Source organism: Corvus moneduloides, chromosome 3 (genome assembly GCF_009650955.1).
Source record: "Corvus moneduloides isolate bCorMon1 chromosome 3, bCorMon1.pri, whole genome shotgun sequence".
Taxonomy (NCBI): Eukaryota; Metazoa; Chordata; class Aves; order Passeriformes; family Corvidae; genus Corvus; species Corvus moneduloides.
This window is the reverse complement of record NC_045478.1, coordinates 79763066-79783243: the sequence shown is the minus strand read 5'-3', so window position 1 is coordinate 79783243 and position 20178 is coordinate 79763066. Positions and strand designations below refer to the sequence as shown.

Genomic DNA, 20178 nt, shown 5'->3' with positions numbered 1-20178 from the left:
CATCAAAGGAGATGAAAAGGCAGGGCTCCAGCTTTAGACTGAGAAGAGGTTTGCTGAGATATTGCAAGAAGCAATTCAGGTTGTTGACCTCTCATGTTCTTGTTTTGGTTCTGAAAGCAGAAAAGGTTCCTCTGTGCTCCAGGATGCAGTGGCAACCCTTTGATAGAGTAAATCAGTACTTAACAGGTACAAAAACATTGCCATATGCTGAGAATAGCATGAACCTAGTCTTTAAAGAGCGCTCCTACTTAATACCAGCTTCTTTTGTTTAACTATGGAAATGCTTATATTTTAGCAATTGTACCACAGTATGATAAACATACTTTTTCTATGCAATATTCTTCCAGAATAGGGTGCTCCCATGCTGTTGATTCTGGGGTGACATTTTTAACTGAACAGCAAACCCAGTATTCAAGTACTTGATGAAATAACAATGTGTGATGGACATGAAGAGTTTATTGGGCACTGCAGTAGGAAGGAGAAAGCACAATAGCTGAGTAGTCAGACCTGATAGAAAGACTGGAAGCCAAATAGCCACCAATAAACATTTTCAGACCTAGCAATGAGTCCTTCCCAGTCAGACATCTGAACACCAATCTAAATGAGTCCTGGATCCACACATTGCAATTCCCCACCTTATGTAAAGTAATTGCGCACTGCAATTACCCTGCCTTTAATATATTGGGTCCTGAAGCTAATCTTACTGATGTGTCATTTCTTTGCATGCAATAGGTTCAAATTCCAGATTAAAACAAAGCAAAACAAAAAGTGGAACTTGTAAAGAGTATCAAGAGGAGAAGGAGATCCACTCTGGAGTTTATGTCAGTGGAATCAGAGATCAGAATGTTATCACGCAATATATCTGCCAATGTTTTGATGTAGGCATGCTATTGTATACCACCGCTTTCATTCCACCAGAGAGATTAAAAGTAAAATAAACTCAAAACTTGCCCCAACACAAAATGTAACTAAAATTCTGGCATCACCATATGCTTCTTCTTTGCTTTTTCATGTATATATTTGTGTATAGTTTGGAAAGTAACCATAGCATATTCTAGCAGGAGTCAGACAGGTCAATCTCTGTGAATTCAAGATAAAGCTGCATGCCTTGAAAAAAAAGCCAGGTCTGGAGACCAGGCTTGAGATAAACAGCCATCTGAAAGATAATAGATTTGCCTGACATTGTTGTATCCAGTAAATCATAACAAAACTTCAGAACACTGGAGAAAGGCCAGGAATCGGTGACTTACATTATTGTTTTATTATCACATTTTGGAAAGGTAAAACTAATAGCACTGTTTACTTTAACTAATATTAAGTAATTCTTAACTCATGGCTGCCCAAAAGTATCCTGCTCGAGACCACAATCAACTCACTTTCCAGCTGTGCTAAGAAAACAACCTTCCAGCTATGTCAAAGGAGAAGGGAATGGGAAAGAAGGGAAACAGCATTTGGGAGGGCAACATACACCTGCTTGGGCTTCATTTCAATCTCACTCTTTTATCCTTTTGCTGTAATGGAGTGATTCCTCTAGAAGAGTTTTGCCATGTTAAAAATGAATATAAATGATGCTGCAAGGAAAATAAAAAAGGCAACTGTTTTCATAGCTGTATTTCAGACCCTTTCAATGATGTAAAGCCGTGTTTGCCACAGGCTTTTTCCCAACAAGTGCCTGGTGAGCACATGCAGAATCAGCAGTGGTTGATGTGAAGCAGTGAGTGCACACGCAGGAGTGAAGTACAAGCTGTGATACACAGGACTTCTTTCTGGGGCAGAGGCAGACAGAGCTTACCTACCTGTGGTTTCTGGTTTGCTTGCTTGGTTTCTCTGAAGATATTGAGCAGCCTGGAGAGGAGGCAGCTGACAGCATTTGGTGCATACACAAATGACATGGAAAACAGAGACTTGAACAAAGCAGGTGCCCATGTAGAAGGCCTCTGCCTGGTTTCTTGCTGTCAAACCACTCTCAATTCAGCCACCTTTTAGAAGTAACCCCATAAAAAAGGGACCAAGGCAACTTACTGGGGGGTGTGGATGTTCTGCCACAGGCAGACACTTTGAAGGATTCAGATTGTTCACATAACACTGCCTTGGATGCTAGTGAGGTGGCGCCTCCTTCGTGGGAGCTCTACATCTCTGGCCAAGCTGCCCTGTGGTTATATACACCTTCCCCACAGCAAACATCAGAGGACAAAACTTGTCTCTTGAATTCATTGCATAATGGGAATAGGAAGAGTGACTAATTCTTGAGTGCTGATATTAGTGTGTATCTAAACTCCTAACTAACAAACTGTAAATAGCTCTAGTAGGTTTGTGTCTAAACCTCTAATGAGCAGACTGTAAATATTTACTTGGAGTTTCTTGTTTTTCAGGGGTAGACAAAACTCTCTGCAAACCACATAGTCTTTAACCACGCTTTTGTTCTGATATCTTGTTTTAAAACATTTTCTTCAAGGAGATACTGGAAGGGTTTGAAGGAAGCTGCTGTGTTAGTTCACAGGGTCAAAGTCAGAGGTGAGCTGTGAGTTAACTCTCTGAAGCTCAAATCTTACAGAGCTGTTAACAGCTGCTTTGTCCATACAGGATGAGATTCCCTCTACAGGACCTCTGAAAGAAGCAGGACTGAACCCTGCACACCATCCTCACTGGTGGGATATGAACCAGCACAGACAGAGATCCAGTTAGGGTTCTGTGAAAAACAAGCTACTTCTGCCCATTTCATCACCAAGCTCATATCAAACTGTGCCTTTTAGAAAGTTCCCATTTGATTCTCATTTTGCTGAAATTCTCCCTCTCATTTTGAGCCCTCTGTGTTTCCATTTTTCACTTGAAGAAAGAGCACCAAAATGCCAGGGAAAAGGCTATTCTCACAAAATTTCAAACCTAAGAGCAGTGGTTTGGAAATCTTACTGGGTGTACTCTGGGTGTTACTCTCTTGTGAGACTCTTGGCTGGCAAAATTAGAGAAGCCCACAATTTATGCTAATTCAATGAAATAAATGTGTTTGTGTCAATTTCATCCTTTAAAGGTAAAAAAGAAGGCAATATGTGTTGGATTTTAAGGGTCTTTTCAATCCTAAATGATTCTATTAAGTGTTTCTCCTAATAAAAATTTAGAGTGATGTTACTTGTCTTTGCAATGGGCAATGACTCAGTTCTCAGGTTTTCACTTCTTTAGGAACTTGACCCTTTTTGCAGCACTTTACCAAGGGTAGACTTGATCTCTAAGAGCAGCAGAAATCTCTGACCACAACTATGGAGAACTTATTTGTCTATTTGCAACCTGTTGACAGCCCCAGACTTCACACTAAAAGTACTTGCCTTGCTCACAACAATTACATCAACCAAGTGTGGGCATGAATGCTGTCTGGCTTAGGGGATCGCAGGACCCAGAGCCTGAACACAGCACTTCAGAGTCGCTTCTGTACTTCACTTGAACATCCCTGTAAGAAAGATCAGGACAAGCTTTTTAGCAGACTGTTGCAATGGAGCATGGGGTAGTGGTTTCAAACTAAAAGAGGGTAGGTTTAGATTAGATCCAAGGAAGAAACTTTTGGCAATGTAGATGGCAAAACACTAGAACAAGTGGGTACAGAACAGGTAGCCCAGAGAGGTGGTGGATACCCCATTCCTGTAATTAATCAGCACAACCAATGACTCAAAGGGAGCTAAAATGATTCACACAGCTGAGCAGTTGGCCCATTGTACCAAATAAGTGTTATGCTCTTGATGTAAGTGGGCAAAGGGCCATGCCTGAGGAAGGCAGTCTTCTCTGAACTGTGTGCAGGCTGTGTAGGCTGTGATGCTCCAGACACCGTCACCGTGATGAGCCCAACAGCCTCCAGTATCTCTGGAGCTCCAGGGCAATAAGGGTGTAGGCCAACATCCCATGGAAGTAAGCACTCACAGCAGGCTTTACTGCAGTTTTCCTGAAACAGTGTTGGATTAGTGGTGACTCAGACACACACTGTTATTTGCGTTACTGATAGCAAACAAAACTGATGATTTAGTCATCTGTCTGTATAAAAATAGAGCCCTGGGTAAGCAGCAGTACTCCTTGAACAGGCTCTCACGGCAGGGAAGGATTTTCTGGCTCCTAAATGAGAAATCAAGTCTTTATCCAGTAGAGTGACAGGGTAGGTGGTCTATTGAAATCCTACCTTATGGCTTTGGATAAATAGGGAAGCTGGGCTACACAGACACTTAGTCCAACAAGTTAATCTTTCAGAGATTTCTCTTAGGGTGGCTTGGCAGATTTTCACTCTTCACCTCAAAATGTTCCTCTTGTGCTTTTGTCAGGAATCAAACATGCATCACTTTTAAGAGACCCAGCCTTTTCAATTTCCAAATGAGGTGTTACCTGCAATAGGTAGCTTTTTTCAAGATGATTGTGTGTGCTCTTTACAGCTCTATTTCCATGAGCTGAAAGGAAATCTCACTGAGATTTCCTCCCTCTTTGACTTGGCAGTGAAGGACAGAGGGCAAGTGGTTCTCAGGACAGTGTGTCTCAGGCTTGTCCTGTTTCTAGAGGTGTGCTGGTGTCAGGGGTGGCCTGTGATGGGAGGTCATACATTGTCCTGGCCCTTCCTTTGCACGCCAAACTCCTCAGGCCTCTCTGGCTACCATCAGGATTCCATGCTGAAAAAAAAACCATTTTGGATGCCCAGGATAAGCTGCCTCTTGGGTATCCACACCTAGGGATTCTTAAGGCAAAATGCAGAAGATTTTTCTAAAATTTTAGCCATATTTCCTGCTCCTTACAGCACATAGGTGTGTGCACACACCTATGCACTTGTGTGTGCTTGTGTGTACAGGATCCTGCACAAAAGTCCTGCTTCTTTACAGACTATGGTTGATGATATTCTCATGCTGAAATTATTGATATCATCTGACCTGATGAAGTAATCTGGTCTTCAGGAGATTTCTGCCCCAGTACAAGTAAGAATGGCTATTTTTTGACATGTTATTTGTAGATTAAAGTTAAACTGGAAAAGGAGGACATTCTAAGCAAATATTCAATGTTTGGTATCCAGGCATTTCGGATGTCACTTTATGGATGGAAACTGAAATGTATAACCTGATGCAATTCAAAATTTTACAAATAAAACCTCCAGATTTATTGCAAGGAATCCTTCACCACACACTGGTGAGATCTCAGTGTTCATTACTGAGAGATTCATAGCAGGAATGTTATGACAAAAGTAAAGCTGTGACACAGCATTGGCCCAAAAGGACCTTCTAAACATTTCACTGAAAATGTAACTGTTTGGCAAACACCACACACAAATAATTAGACACTACTGAGGGTCCCTGTTGTCTTTTTCAACTATGAATTCTCTTCTGTGTGCTTGGCTGACCACAAGATAAACTCTTTCACCTTCATTCTCCAAATCTGTACTTCATGCAGATGATTTTAAATGAAAGTTTTCCTGTGAAGTGTTTAGACTGATTCAGACTAATCTCCATTACTCCATTACTGTGAAGGAAAATTAAGAAATAAAGACAGAAAGTTATTCCATTTAGAAAATCAGCTACTTCAGTCTGCTGATGCAGTAACCTTTTGTTCTTAAGACATAACAGGCACATAAGTATAGTAAAGAGAGCAACTCTGTAGCTTCAGCTCTCCTGTTTCTTATGCTTTGTGAGGTGGGAGAAGTGGTTGGGATTTACAACATCAATGAGATGGGTTAAAGCATGTTTGGGTGGTCTCAGTCGTGGTCATTCAGAAACAAGACTGAGATATATATAGTCCAATGTCTCCCACAAGACCAGCACTCCTCATTGGGCCACATTTTGGATCACACCCTGTTGCAAGATCTCTGACTGACCCAGAAGAAGACTTCTGCACGTTGGAAAAGTGGCACATCAGAGTCAAGATCTTCCTTGAAGAAGTGGGAGAAGAGTTTTAGTTTAAGGGATTTGCCTTCAAACGTGGGAGTTACTGAAAGAAACACGTCAGTCTCTAGTGAGGTTTAAAAGAGGCACCTGTTTAACAACAGGGCAGAACTTGGTGACCTTAATCAAAAATGGAAAGGCAATTGAAGACAGCTTGGCCTCATTTACTACCTCCACACAAATATTGACATTAAATGAACTAAAAGACTAACATTAATCAACAGAAGGTAAAATGGCCCTTTTCAGATGAAGCTTGGAAAAAGATGAGAAGTGGGCATGATCATGCAAAGGATATGAGATATGGCCCAGTGCTAAGTTTCACTACCAGCTGGATGGTTGTATGAGGAGACATGGTGGGACATGCTGAGCAGGAAGGCAAGGATGTCTCTGCAGCCTCCAACATCAGATCATAAGAATGACCCTGCCAGATACGGTCAGAGGTCTATTTTCACAGCCTCTGCTTACACATACCTTTGAGATTTACAGATGCAGAAACATTATTTTTGTGCTCAAGCTCCAGGTATGAATATATTCCTACAAGTGGGAGTCTTTCCAAAATGTCTGACAGAGTCAGGAGGAATTGGCCAGTCCTTTGGGACTAAACTGACAGATCATGCTGCAACCCTGGCTGCCTCCTCCGCTCCAAACAGGAGCTAAAACATCTGCACAAACTCTGCACCTTTTTGTTTCCAGAGGCTGTGAGGGTCCATTGAGTGGGGTAAGTTAACAATTGACTCTGCTGTACACACTGGGTTGTTTTTGTTGATGTAAGTCATTGAGACACAGTTTTTGGTGTGAAAGTGATTGCTGGGGGCAGAGCACTTCCATGCTGGGTATTCCTATTGGTGCCTGGGCAGTGCTGGATTTAAGAATCAATTATTCATCCAATCTGTCGTGGATTACAGTTATATTCAGTGACTAATTGTGTGTGCTTTGGTCATCCTTCCTCTCCATTAATGTGTTCCTGATAATTAAGGACCCTGAGAAGATCTCTTTCAGCGATGCAGGTGGGAAGGAAGATGCTTGCGCAGAGGTGAAGGGAGAGGGAGTTAAGGGAGTCTGTAGCACAGCTAATTTTTACCATTTGTTTAATTTGTTACTAAGGGTCATTTGTCAAACTGTTGCTGCTGTTCCTGCCCCTCCTTCCCTTGTTCACAGTAATGAACAGCCTGGGAAAAAATTATCCCCTTTCCAAAGGATCAGCAAAGAGGAAGAGTTGATGATAATGGTCCTGAGAAGTGAGGCAATTGTGCATGGATCACTTCCCAGGACACAAAAGCTGTCTGCACACTCTGCACCCAGGAAATGAGGTTAATCAACACCTGCTCACAAGGACAGCAAAAAGATCTTCCTCATGATGATGGTGAGATCAGGATCTTTGCTGCTTGTTTCCTGAGGCAAGTGGCTGGGCAATACCTGAGCAATATGTTGGGTGACTGTCTCCACAAGACTTCATCTGAAATTGGTGGGAGAGTTGCTCCTCCAAAGAATGAAGACCTAGTATAGGTCCACACAACACTGGCTTGTCACTCAGCCAAGGGACAGAAGAGGAGGAAAACAAAGTGACAATATCACATACAAGTTGCAGAGAACATTTTCATGATATAATTTTCAAGTGATGGGCAGCATGGTTTGTGAGACCTCTTGGTGAGAACATTAATAAACTGTCCATCTAGAAGAGTGATGGTTAAGTAAATGGTAGTGTATGAGATATTTGAGGCTTAGCAGTCCATCTAGCAGTTTCAGAAAAAGCTAGAAAATAGTTCTGTATATTCAGTTTGATATTCACATTTTAGATCTAATTATTTTATCAGTACAAGCAGGCAGGTCCATCATTTTGGAAAGAATGGAGTGGCATTGCCTGCAGCTGAATAAGGGATGTGTCACAATAAATATCAATAGTCAAACTCTACTTTTTAGGAGGTTCTTGATTTTTGCCTGGTGAGATTTCACTTGACACAATGGAAGTTGTTGATGTCTTCTTTAAGTGTGACAAAAGAGTATATGGTGATTAAAGAGCTGTTACAGTGACAGAGTAGAAGTCAAGTCAGGAAATAGAACAAACACTTCAGCAATATTATGGAATCTGTTAAAGGGAAGTACTCTTCAAAGACGTAAAGTTAAATTAGCGTGCCAGTCAAAGGATCAGTGGTCCTACAGACACTTGTAAGGCTTGCAGACAGGTGTTCAGTTTAATAATCAACACTAGTTTAACTAAAGATTAGTTATTTAGGTGTTGGAATGATCATCTCTTTCCCAGAGTGTCTAGCTTTGTGGGGATAAGTGTGCTTGGGAGATCTTGCCTTTTTTCATATATGAAAAGAGGAGTATTTTTCTTTAAATATATTCTAAATATAGAAAATAGGAAAGTATTAACTGATAAAAACAAATGTCTGCCTTCTGATGTGAATCTTGAACATTGCTCCAGTCCTCCAGCATCACAAGAGGGACCTAAGTGAGGGTTCACTCTGTACCATTGAACAAATTCTCAGCTTCCTGTATTTCCAAGAAAGAGACCTGAGTCATGCTATGCCACCTCTTTGCTTTGCTTTCCACTATTGGACTTGAAGTCTTTGTTTATGTAAAATAGGTTGCAAGGATACAGGAGAAAGAGATTATTCACCCAGGTATCAACCTGACATGGGAGCGATCCCAGGCCCTTCTGCTTAGCTGCACCAACAAGCTGAATCTCCTTATTCCCTTTCAGGAACTAGTTAAACTCCTTCATAAAAATACTAAAAACACTAAAAACTACTGTGCTTGTATTTCTTCTCTTGGAAAGGTCCTTTCTCATTGTTTGGATCATTGGCAACCTGTTTCTACTTTTGCTAATTTTATTCATGACCACTTAGCATTTGTTTGTTCATGTGCCAAGTTACTTTTTAGCTTAAATAGCTTTTTTCATCTCCCTCAGGTTTACTGCTCCTTGATGTATTTGCACTCAGCAGTCACATCCCTTCTCAGCCATTGTTTTGCCAAATAAAAATAGCTGATTTCTTCACCTCTCTTGAAAAATTAATTTTTTTGTAAGGACACCAAGTTGCAGAGCAACAGTCATAGATAATTGTTGCAGAATATCCCTGCGCTAAAAAAAAAGTAGGTATAACACAATTTGGGTCATGGCCAAGGCCAGCATTTTGAAACACAGACACTAAAGGCTTTATCTCTGACGAGGCACGTAAGTAAACAGTCTCTTACACCAATGTGATGAGAACTTCAGTAGTCCATTGACTTCAATGTCTAAATAAATTGCTGCTTAACTAATGTCTTGAAATTCTAAGCATCAGCACCAGTCCAATTTTTGGTGTTTTCTATTCTATTTCACTATGTCCACACACTGTTCAGAACCACCCACATCTCACTAGAGTTACAGGTCCTGACACCTATCTGGGGTAATAAAATGTTATTTCTCTCTCCATATATACTAACTGAAATCAAAGAAGCCTTAGAGCATCCTGCAGTAAAACAGGGAAGGGCAGAGAGTCATTAAGAAGAGTAAAAAAATCACAAATTAGTAATAAAATTTTACAGAGACAGGTGCAAATCTGTTCATTATCATTACACTCTCAGGCAATATGCCAGTGGCCAAGGTACAATCCTGGTAGGTAACCCTAAAAATATGGCCATTAGTACATGACACAGTCACTGCTTTTCCCATGAGCCAACTTAAATAATACATATTTAATGTATGACATGTCCAGTGGGATGCGGACGAAAAGAGAAAAGATAGACCCAGAGCATCACAGTCTGGGGAGACACTCAGATTTTATTTCAGACATTAGCAACACTTCAAGTGACTGGCTTGTGATGAAAAAGAAAACTTAACCCTGCCTTGCACAGTGGATTATTGCAGAAATGATGGAAAAAATGTCACATTTTCATAGCTTTAGACATTAGTGACAAAACATCTTTCTGCTTGCTGCTTGATAGGTCTAAATTATATTTTACCCTTTAAGCCTGCTTGGAGATGAATAATTTTTATAGCTGTGCTTTAACTTTTGCCTAAATAGCATGTATATGTGTGTATACAGCTCTGCCCTCCCCTCCTCTCACAGCTACAAACACAGCCCAGTCATCCAGCTCCACATCCCCATTTAAACCCTGACTCCAGTCACTTGTGCAGAGAGCAAAGAGCTGGGGCAGATCAGTTGCCTTTTAACCAGTTCTTAATGAGTCAGTAACAGGTAAAGGCTTGTCTGTGTCTGGTTGGGTCAGGTAACCAAAAGACCTTTTGAGAGTCTAAAGCTGCTCTATCTCCAGTACCAGGAGAGTGGTTTTGGAACAGAAAAGATGAAAAAGTTTTCTGGAGGCTTCTCTAGATAAAACACAAGCTGTTACTAGATTCAACCTATATGGAAATAGGAAAAAAAATCTAATTCTTTCATATATAGTTATACCGATATCTATACCTGAACATTTAAAATGTCAACAAGTAGTCAGATAGAAGATGTTGAAGTGCTCACAGACATCTTCCTGATTGGATTTCATACACTGGCATGCTTAGTTGATCCAAAATCCAACAACTGACTAAACCATTTGTAACTTTAAACATATATGTGATCTCTTTGGTGTTCTTCATTTGCCTTTTAATCACCAATGAAGTGCTTGCTTAAAGTTCACTTTAAATTCAGAGGTGAATGGCCCAGCATGTTTTGAATCACGAGCATGGGGCTCAGTTTCTGTGTAGTATCATCAACTCTTCTGTCTATGGCTGCATGGCCAGCTTAAAAATTAAACCTCAGGCTACATTTCACAATGAAGACGGGTTTAATTTTGCTAATATCAGATAACAATATAAACTGTAAACTTGGGACGGGTTCATTACATATTTCAGAAGTTTATTAACCCAGTTTGATCTGGGGTAAAAGTCTACAAAAAACAAAACTCTATCCTTGCGGTAAAATTTTACCCTGTTTGCTGTAAGAAATTAAAATTTAATTTTAGGAGGAGAAATTGTCTTCAAGAAACAGTTTTTAGAAGCCTTTATGAAAGACTTTAGATACTCATGCATTTATGAACTTTTCTAAGTTTGATCTCCTATAATTTTACACATGTGTTTTCACTTCAGGGGTAGTTATATGTGAAGGAATTTAGACCTCACTTACTTGATAGAAGTTTAAACCACAATAAGAGGCCTTAGCATGAGACAGGAGGATGTCCACAACCAGTCCAAAAGACACACAGTATCTTTGAGGGCTCTCTGTCAGAGAGTTTTGTGTTTTCAGGCCACAAATTTTACCAGCTTCAGTTGCTCTGGTGTCTTATATGAATTCTAGACTAAGAAACCTAAATACGAATGCTCACCCAAATATTCCAATCTAGTTCTTTTGGACAACATCTTTGCCTTTTATGGGGGAGAGGAAAGAATTAAAGGAGGATCAATATTCAAGAAATTCGTTATAAGAAAGAAATCAGGTGTTCTGAAGTGTCTGTGGCACTTCACGGTGTGACTGACAGGGATTTGGGGGAAATTTGCTTAGAAATATGTCTGCTGCTAGTTTATCAGGCTGAACTCTTTCCCCATGTCCTACTTTTTGGAGACTCAGGAGTGTGCGCTTGTGCGGAAGAGGAGACACAGCTGTACATGGTTTTCAATCACATTTTAATGTTTCATGTGCCACTCTGAAGTCTACTTTTAAAAGTATTTTGTCCCCATTTCTTTGCCCTCTGACCCACAAAGAGGCCTGGCTCACAAACCCTTGCTCCCCACAGAGCATTTCCCAGCAGAAGAAGCAGAGTCACAGGTCCTACAGGCCCAGCATTGCTCTGTTCAAATAAAACAAAAATCCAGCCATGAGATACTTAGGAAGCAGGTCAAGCTTTTAATCTTACCAGAGAGCAGGGGGCTGAGCAGAGCATCTATAAGTCATTAAATCTTCAATTTTCTGCCTTTCCTTGAGGCTTCCCCTCATTCCCCTTGGGACTGTCAAGGAAATCAGACTCACCTCCAATGCTTCATACACTCAGAGTAGGAAAACTGCAGCAGAAAAGGCAGCAAAACCCTGGGATAAATCCTCCTCTCAGATAGCCAGGCAAAACTTGCTGAGAGTTGTAACTCCTGCAGCAAGCTGGCTTCTTGCCATGAACAAGAGCAGGGCAAAGCCATCCACTGTGCCAGTGACGCAGCTGTGGTGGCCCAGGGTGCCAACACCTCCCGCAACAAGGCACTGCTTTTCCCTGTGGTGTCTGCCCATCACCTGTGTGAAGGTGGTAGCTCCCAAAGACATTTCCTAGCAAACTTTTAGCCCCTTGAACACTGCAGGGCAGGCACACCAGGAGGCAGCTCCTCACCGCTAAACTCCCCATACAATTACTCTTGTTTGCAGCCTGCACAAAAACCTCTCCCACCCACTGCTTTAGCTAGTTAGGCATAACAAACAGGAAGGCAGTCACAGATGAAGAGTAACCCACCTGCAACGTGGTCTTTGAGACTGCTGCTCTGTCCTGCCTTGTCAGACCAAGCATCTTTTCCCTCTCAGCCAGCCTCTGCTGCTGCTGCTCCTCAGAAATCCTGTGGGGTCCAGTTCAGGTAGGAAGAAAAGGAGCTGAGGCACCAGAGACGGGAGAAGTGGGAAGAGTGAAAGAAGTCCAAACAATAAAGTAAGCTGGAAACCATCCTGATGGCATTGCAGGGCTGGTGAGGGTGAGCGTGTTGAAACAAAGCACTGCTTCCTTCTCCTGTATCTGCCCTATTTGGGAACGTGCTATAATTGGTAACTCTTAATCAGGGAAGGTCCAGGCTAAGTCTCCTTACTTGATCCTTGGTTAGACACATGCAAGTGGCTCACCATGGGTAGACAGGTTTAAAAGCTATAAGCTATGACACACATACCACAGAACATTTTGAGTTGGAAGGGACACACAATGATCATTGATGAAGCCAAATAAAGCTCTTCTGTTTCTTAAGAGTGCCACACAATCTGAAGTATTCCTGTGCTTTCTTGATGTCTACTTGGGCCGCCTTTGCTTTTTTTTCTACCTGCCATGCTGGGATATCTGAGACTCCTTGTAAATGTAACTGCCCTGCTGACAGAGGACCTGTTCTTCCAGATAGGGATCAGGCACCCTCTTATCTGCATTTTCACACCCCACAGGAGAAAAGCTGCAGTTTCCTCACACTGTGAAAGTGAGCTATGCCAACCAGTTGTTCCCAACTGAGTCCCAGATGAGAATAATTCCATAAATTTTGACTTTTTTTCCCTGCAGTTAATGTTGGAGCAGCACACCAAGTGTCTGCCATTGAAACCAAACACCTTGGGTTTGGAGCATGTATCTACTGAGGGGAGACTGCTCTGCTTCAACAGATTTGCCTGAAAGAAAGAATTTTTGCCACTAATCTCTGTATTTCATTTCTAGACACCAGGGTTTCACCTCCTGAGCTCTTTACATTCTCTGGGATCACGTCTTCTTTTTGCTGCTTCTTAACTGGCAGCATCTTTGCGTCTGCTTTTTGAGTTTATTTTCAACTTGGCTTGTGATCTTCTTTTATTTCCCTACCTTCTCTAAGGTGATTTCAGTTACACCTTGAGCTGCTGACATAACCCTGTGTTGTCCAACTTACTTCCCTATCAGGGTTTCTCCATCTCTATTGTACTCAACATTTCTGGCTGCTCCTTTGCCTCTCAGTTGAGCTGTGCAGAGCCAGAAAAACAGGCACTGAGTGCTCTCCACTGCAAAGCTCCACTTGCCTCTCTCACTGATGTTAACTTCCCTGCTACCTCCTTTTGCATCTCCACTGTCAGATGTTATTCCTCTCTCGCCTCCCTTTTCGTCACCCTGACTTGCTACTGGAAACTGTTGGGTATTTTCTTCCTTTCCAACTCTTTATTTGCTTTCCTTCCTGTGCTTACTGTGATGTCCCTTGCCCAGAAATCTATTAACTCTTGCTTTGCTCTTCACCATTTTTTCCTGTCTGCATTGGAAGTGCTTCACACAGACTGTCTCTGCCAGCATCATCTTTTCCTTTTTCTCAGATATCACCCCCTGTGTGAATCTCCCAGACTCTCACTGGCACCATGGGGTTAGGTTGAGTCTCTTTTGTCTTTCTCCTTGAAGCTCCACATAGCTTCCCTCCAGGCAACTTCCTTGTTTTTGCTTCATCTCATTCCTTGTCCTTTTTCAATACCTCAGGATTTCTCATGGCTGTCCTCATGCACAGTACACTCTTCTACACTTGATATATTTAAAGAACCTTCAAGATTCGTGTATTCAGATTTCTTTTTGGTCTTACAGCTTGGAAGCTTACCTTCAAAAAGAAGTCTGGTATCTCTGCTTAATATTGCTTCAGGAGAGGGATCTTTAAGGAAGATGAACCTTTCAGAAAAATACAGAATATGGTATGAATTACACTGTGAATGCCAAACATTCAAAACTACAACATTGCTGTATTGAAGGTCCACACTGTTTTGGTTTGGTCTCAGACACTGGGTAAACACATGGTTCAACCCCCACTGTATCCCCACTTGGGGCTGCTAATAATTCATAAGAGAAAGATAGCTGTGCCTCCCATCCCTTCACTCCAGATGCTAGCTGAGCCATATCCATTGCTCTCCCAGGGTAAGGGCCCCCATTCTACTACAGCTAACAATTGCTGTTTATTACTGGCAAATACCATTCAGCTAAACCAGGAGCCTGAGGAAAAGCAATTTTAGGTTCACTTCCTAGATAAGAAAGAAAATTCCTTCCTGTTACGGATTCCATAAAAGAGAAGGAGGTAACCTGCAGAGTTTGATAAAGTCAGGCCTCTATTTCAGCTCTGGCTGTGGGCTATGTCAGCACAGAAGACAGGCAGCTCACAGAAGTTTAATGCAAGAGACACAGAAGAAAGAAAATAATTTGGTTCTCCCACTCCCCTGGGGGAAACTGTCTTTATTTTACAGAACTGAAACCGCAGTGATATCCTTGACGATCCCGCTGCAGTGATTGTAATTTCTAACTTGCTGGTTAAGTCACTTGGGAGCAAAAGCATATAGGATTTCAGAATCTCCTGGCCAGTCATAAGATCTTTTTTGTCCCTCACCAGTGTTTCCACAACCATAGCAGTTTGCTCAGGGAAGGAGGTAAAGACTCTCTTTGGTCCCTCCCCTGGCAACACAAGGTGCTCCTCCAGGGACAGGCATCCAAGCCAGGGTGGCTCCTGGCTCTTTGACTGCCCAGCTGTGCTGTATGCACACGTTGAAGGTTTGGGTATATGTGCCACCTGACAGTGTGAATAAATGCAATATTAACTCATAAGCATGCAAGGACATGGACGTAAATGCTACTCTCTAAGAATCATCCTGGAGCCCTATGGGTCTCACATCATAAATCTTTTTGGAATGCATGTACTCTGGTTCCTTGCTGACACTGATGCTTGTATCAATGTTTGTTTTACTTTGCTTTGAGCTTAATAATTGGCATATCCTGGAGTGGCAGCTGGACTGACTTGCTGTGCGCCCAGGCAGTGAGGGGGATGCTGCTGAACAGCGATACATTCCTGTCAGGGTGATGGCTTGCTTGAAAGGCGGTCACAAGTGGTACAAGAGTGGGAAATGTGTTTTCCAGATACCCAGATTTAACCACTTTCCCTCCTTTCTTTTTCAGGGTTTCTTTCCACCTGGCTCATAGGTAGAGCTGTGTACATCAATACGCCCATGAATACAGCAAGTGTGTTTGTTTACCAATCTGTGCACAGGCAAACCTTCAGACCATTTTTTTTTAATTCTTTTTTCTTTGTTCACAAAGATGAAGGGGAAATGTTCCCACCTATGGATTTTGCAGGAAATGGGAAGTGGGTGACAGTGACCGGGGCTGTGACCTGGCAGACCTCGCCGTCTAATGTAACACGATCTCATGGTGCTTGGGAGAAAAAAGGGAAGAGAAGTCTAGCCCTGGGACTGCAAATCACAGACCGTGATGACAAGAGGGGGCCTAATAAAACTCAGCACCCTTCACTTTTAAATGAAATGAGTGGGGAGGGGGAGTGGGGAGAGGATAATTTATTGCCTAGGGATATCCCGGGGTATTGCATTCCTAGAAATGCCTTTCACTGCCCCATAGCATTTCAGTAATGGAAAATGTGAATACAGCTTTGAGCAGTTAAGGTCTTTATTTGAATTAATTAGAACAGCTATAACAACAAGATTTAAGCAGCGGAGGATAGAGACAAGAAGACCTTGCAATGCCCACAATCCTGTTTTGTCATATCATCCTCCAACAGCCAACTTCCTGAAGGATATCAGTACTGCCAGAAAGGAAAGGCTGGGGTGTCCAAGTGACTTGGATGGCATGGATGACACAGGTACATGATGCTGAGAACACATGCCATGGCTCTACTTCTCCTCAAACCACTGATTTTTGACTTTGTGCTGAGGAGGCCACAGGAGCAAGTGAATTTTGCTGGACAATGCTGCTATTTGTTGGCAGGCAGGTCTTATTTTGCAATTTTGGTGATCAAAATAAATTTGCTTTAATACATGCTACTGAGCAAGGATGGAGACTCGCTGAATGAGCTCATTGGACAATAATGGGTGCACAGTTTAACAACAGTTTGGCATGCCAGCACATGCTAGGACTAACTCAGGGGTCTCCTGCATCCTTTTGGAGGAGTGGCTCAGTCACTTATGTTTTCATTGTTTCATTTTGTTGGGTTTGGGGGTTTTTAAACAAAAACAAACCCACAGGAATAGACAAACTTTGGGAGCTTCAGAAATCCTGCTGATTCAAACACTTGCAGTACCGAGTTACTCACATCTCTTTGTAACTGCAAAAACAGGTTGCAAGCCACAAAAACATGAGTCCCCATACAGGACTCTGCAAACTTATTTCTAGTTGATCTGCAAATGCATGTCTTTTCCAAAGGATTTTGATAGCTCTACTTCTGTACCCAGCATATTTTTAATTAAATTAAAGGGAAGACAAAAAGGAAAATTAATTAAGAGGCTTTTTTTGTTTGTTTGGTCTTAGTAGACAGTTAAGCTCAATTTTTATTGAAACTTTAGGCAGAGGTTCTTGTTTGTTTACTCTATCTCTCTGATTATTATTATATTTCTGGTAGGGGGAACACCAAACAATAAATGAAAGACAATGAAATAAACAGCCAAGTGTGGCTATGCCCTAGAGCTGTCCCATCTCAATATAAGAGCATGTGTTTCATCTCTCCAAAGCAGAGATTTCAGGACTCAGCTGGCACCAATAAAAGAGGTATCACACTGGGAGAGAGAGCTGTCACTCCCCTGGGCTGCTGTCTGCCCCCAGACCCCTGTGCAAGGGTGAGGCAGGAGAGTTGCATCTCCATGGAGCAATCGCCTCCTGAACACATCCAGTATAGACTCACTCACCTCATCCCATTTTGTTGAAGCTGCAGAGCTCTTTGGATGTCTCAGGCACAAAAGCTGTCCAGTTTTAGGGCTGTGCTTGGTACAGCAGGCAGAGCAGCTGTTGAAAGCACAACTGGTTTCTGAATCACCTGTTAAAATCTGCCCTCAGCAGGGCTGCCACCACTGCTGCTTCCCCTCCCACTTGGTCACAGTTCTCCTCCTCTTCCTTGTTCTCCTTGGCAACGCCCCATGAGCCACCGTGGTAGGAAATATCTGTGTATAAATACATCTATCGCTCACATGGAAGTGGAAAAGTTGCTCATCCCATTGTCCATCCAATTATGACAGGGACTTGATCAGTCTGCTTCTGCTTTCTGTGCTTGGGAAAGCCCAGGTGTCCACCCTGCCATGCTGGTCCCTGCCTCTGTGCTCTGCATGGCTCACAAAATAAACTGTCATTGTTTTCCTGGCTGCTTACAGCAGCTTCAGACTGTTCATAGGCATAGACAAATCCCTGTGCTCAACATAACTCTCTGGGTATAGTTTAGTCAAGTCAATGTGCTGTGGACTTTTCCTTCAAATCCAGACTGAGAGCCGGGATTGAAGCCTTTCACACTCTAAAATAGTCTATCTCAAGTTGAGCCAAATTTTTCAAAATTGCATCTTCTTTAAGTATCTTCTTTCAACTCTGAACACACTTATTCTTAATATATCTTTTTTTCCCCCCACAAAATTCCTGAGAAGCAGTAACAAAGTGTGTTACACGACATTTTAGAAATGAAAGGCCACATGCCAGCTAGTCCCAGATACCCTTGATCCAGTACTGCAGTTAAAATATTAACTTTCCCAGCCTCCATTTAACTTAGTGATATGTAAAGAAAACCCTCCTATGCTTCTCCCCAGGTGAAAAGTATATTAATTTTAGCCAAAATCCAACCTCACATCTGATATCCTCCTGATACCAGCAAAAATAATAGAAAGATAACTCTGTTTTCTGTCCGTTTTACAGGCAGGGGGTATTCAGGGTTAGTGGAATCATACAGATAAAAAAATACGCAGCGAGAATGAAGTAACAGGGATAAAGAATGAATTTTCAGAAGGCCAAAAATTAAAAGACAATTAGGGAATTGACCCAGAAAATGCTTACTCATAGACTGCATGTGATTAGGGTGGGATCCAGTCTGGAAGAGTTCCCATGAAAGACTAGAGCTTTCTCCAGAGGATACAGCCCTTGTTGCATTATTTATGTTCAGAGAAAGTATATCAGTGCAGCAAGTAGTGAGGAGTAAAGAGAGATTCATACTGTCAGAGGATGAGCACCCAGGTGTGGTGGACTAAACATTGCTGAATTATTCAAACACGCTTAAATCTCCAAGATTGCACCAGAAATCACAGGAGTCCACCTTGTGGTCTTGTACATCCTGCTTCAAGTCGGGACTTAAGAAAAACCTGAAGAACAGCCTCTCACACAAGCTTTTGTGGTTTCCACTACTGGCTGTAATCCTAAAGGGTGGTAGCCACTGTGTGCTTGAACACTAAAAATATACTGGCTCAAAGCAGAAGTCCCTATCAGGTTGGGTTGATGCTGACCTGGGGCTGGTGCTGATCAGCTCGCTTGGTGCCATTGCTGAGCAGGCCAATATCTCTGGAAGAGAAGCTTCTATTGAAATCTATATTAGTGTGAAACTTCTTTGAAAGCTAACAAGATTCTTCCTGTAAGGTATACAATTACACTTTTAGTGTTGAATCTAATATTTAGTTTTGAAAGTTTGGTGTTATATTTTTTTAAGCACTTAATCCTCTGCCTTGCATAGGTGAATGTATTCCCTTCTCCTCCTGGATGTTCGTGCACTACTGTTCAGAAATTCTGCACACCTGCTGTGATCTGTTCAGAAGGTGATATCCAAGTGCTCCCAGGGTGGAGTTAACATCTGGTTAAACCTTAACTTAGGGCTTGGTTCCATCATTTTACAGTGTGTAACCTGTGGCAAGTAAATGATAAACTGTTCTGGGTGCAGCCCTGGTTGCCAAGTACTTATAATTCACGTTGGTACTCCCCAGAGGAAAAGCAAATAGCTGTCACTTGGAAGGAGGTAAGCAGAAAAGATGCTGCATATTGATTTCTTACTCTCCTAAAAGAGACACAAAGATAACAATTGCACTGGAAAATATATTGCCCAGTTTAGTATTTTCTATATATTTTTAAAACAACAGCACAAGGTGCCAAACCAGAAAAAGGAGAAAGATACCTGCTACTGTAGGGCAGAGCCTATAAGGTACTGCTTCTTACTTCTTGAATCATACTGATCTTTCACCTTCTTCTCCTCTTCTCCGTTTGCCCCTCAACCAATACAACACATTAAAAACTTGATCACAGAGACTAGAGCTGCCCACAGCTCAGGCTGGCTGACTCAAAGTGCCAGGCTCCCAACACTGCCACTCCTTTCTCCTGCCCACATTGCAGCCAGGCACACCAGGGGCAGCTGGCACTGCACCTGGGGGGAAGCCATGTGTCTTTAGGCAGTGGCCCATCAAATGTGCTCTGGTATGATGCCCCGTGGTGCCTTTGACATCCTACGTCCTTGCCAAGACCCTGACTTGGTGGAGGCGGGGAGCAAAGACAGCCTGTCTTCCGTTTGCTCTCATGAGATAATAATTGTGAAGAGATTCAGGAAAAGGTTAAATATTCATGCAGTAAAAAGGCATTTTCCAGTTATGCTGACTGGGACAGATACTGCAACAGCCATTTATCTCCATGTTCCTGGCTGGAAGCTCATCATGGGCTGGAGTCACTGTCTGCCCCCCCCCCCCCCCCCCCCCCCGCCCCGAGTAGGATTGTGCAATCATCATCCGTGTTCATCATCCAAGGTGAGAGGGGAGGGCGTCACCTTCCTCTGAAGCATCCGGCACGAGCTCCGGTCACTGGCAGGATGCTGCCTGAGGTGGACATGGCCGTGCTCCAGTATGGCAAGAGGTACATGCTCTCC

At 42.4% G+C, this 20178-nt stretch overlaps 1 long non-coding RNA gene across 1 annotated transcript; it reads right to left on the bottom strand.

Annotated features, from left to right (window-relative positions):
- Window positions 1-329: 329 nt before the first annotated feature.
- On the bottom strand, window positions 330-17316 carry LOC116440973. The gene is made up of 4 exons (XR_004238822.1): window positions 17213-17316; window positions 14140-14207; window positions 12306-12439; window positions 330-3442 (listed from the first exon to the last, which is right to left on the bottom strand). It is a non-coding gene; the product is annotated as an uncharacterized LOC116440973 (long non-coding RNA).
- Window positions 17317-20178: the final 2862 nt, after the last annotated feature.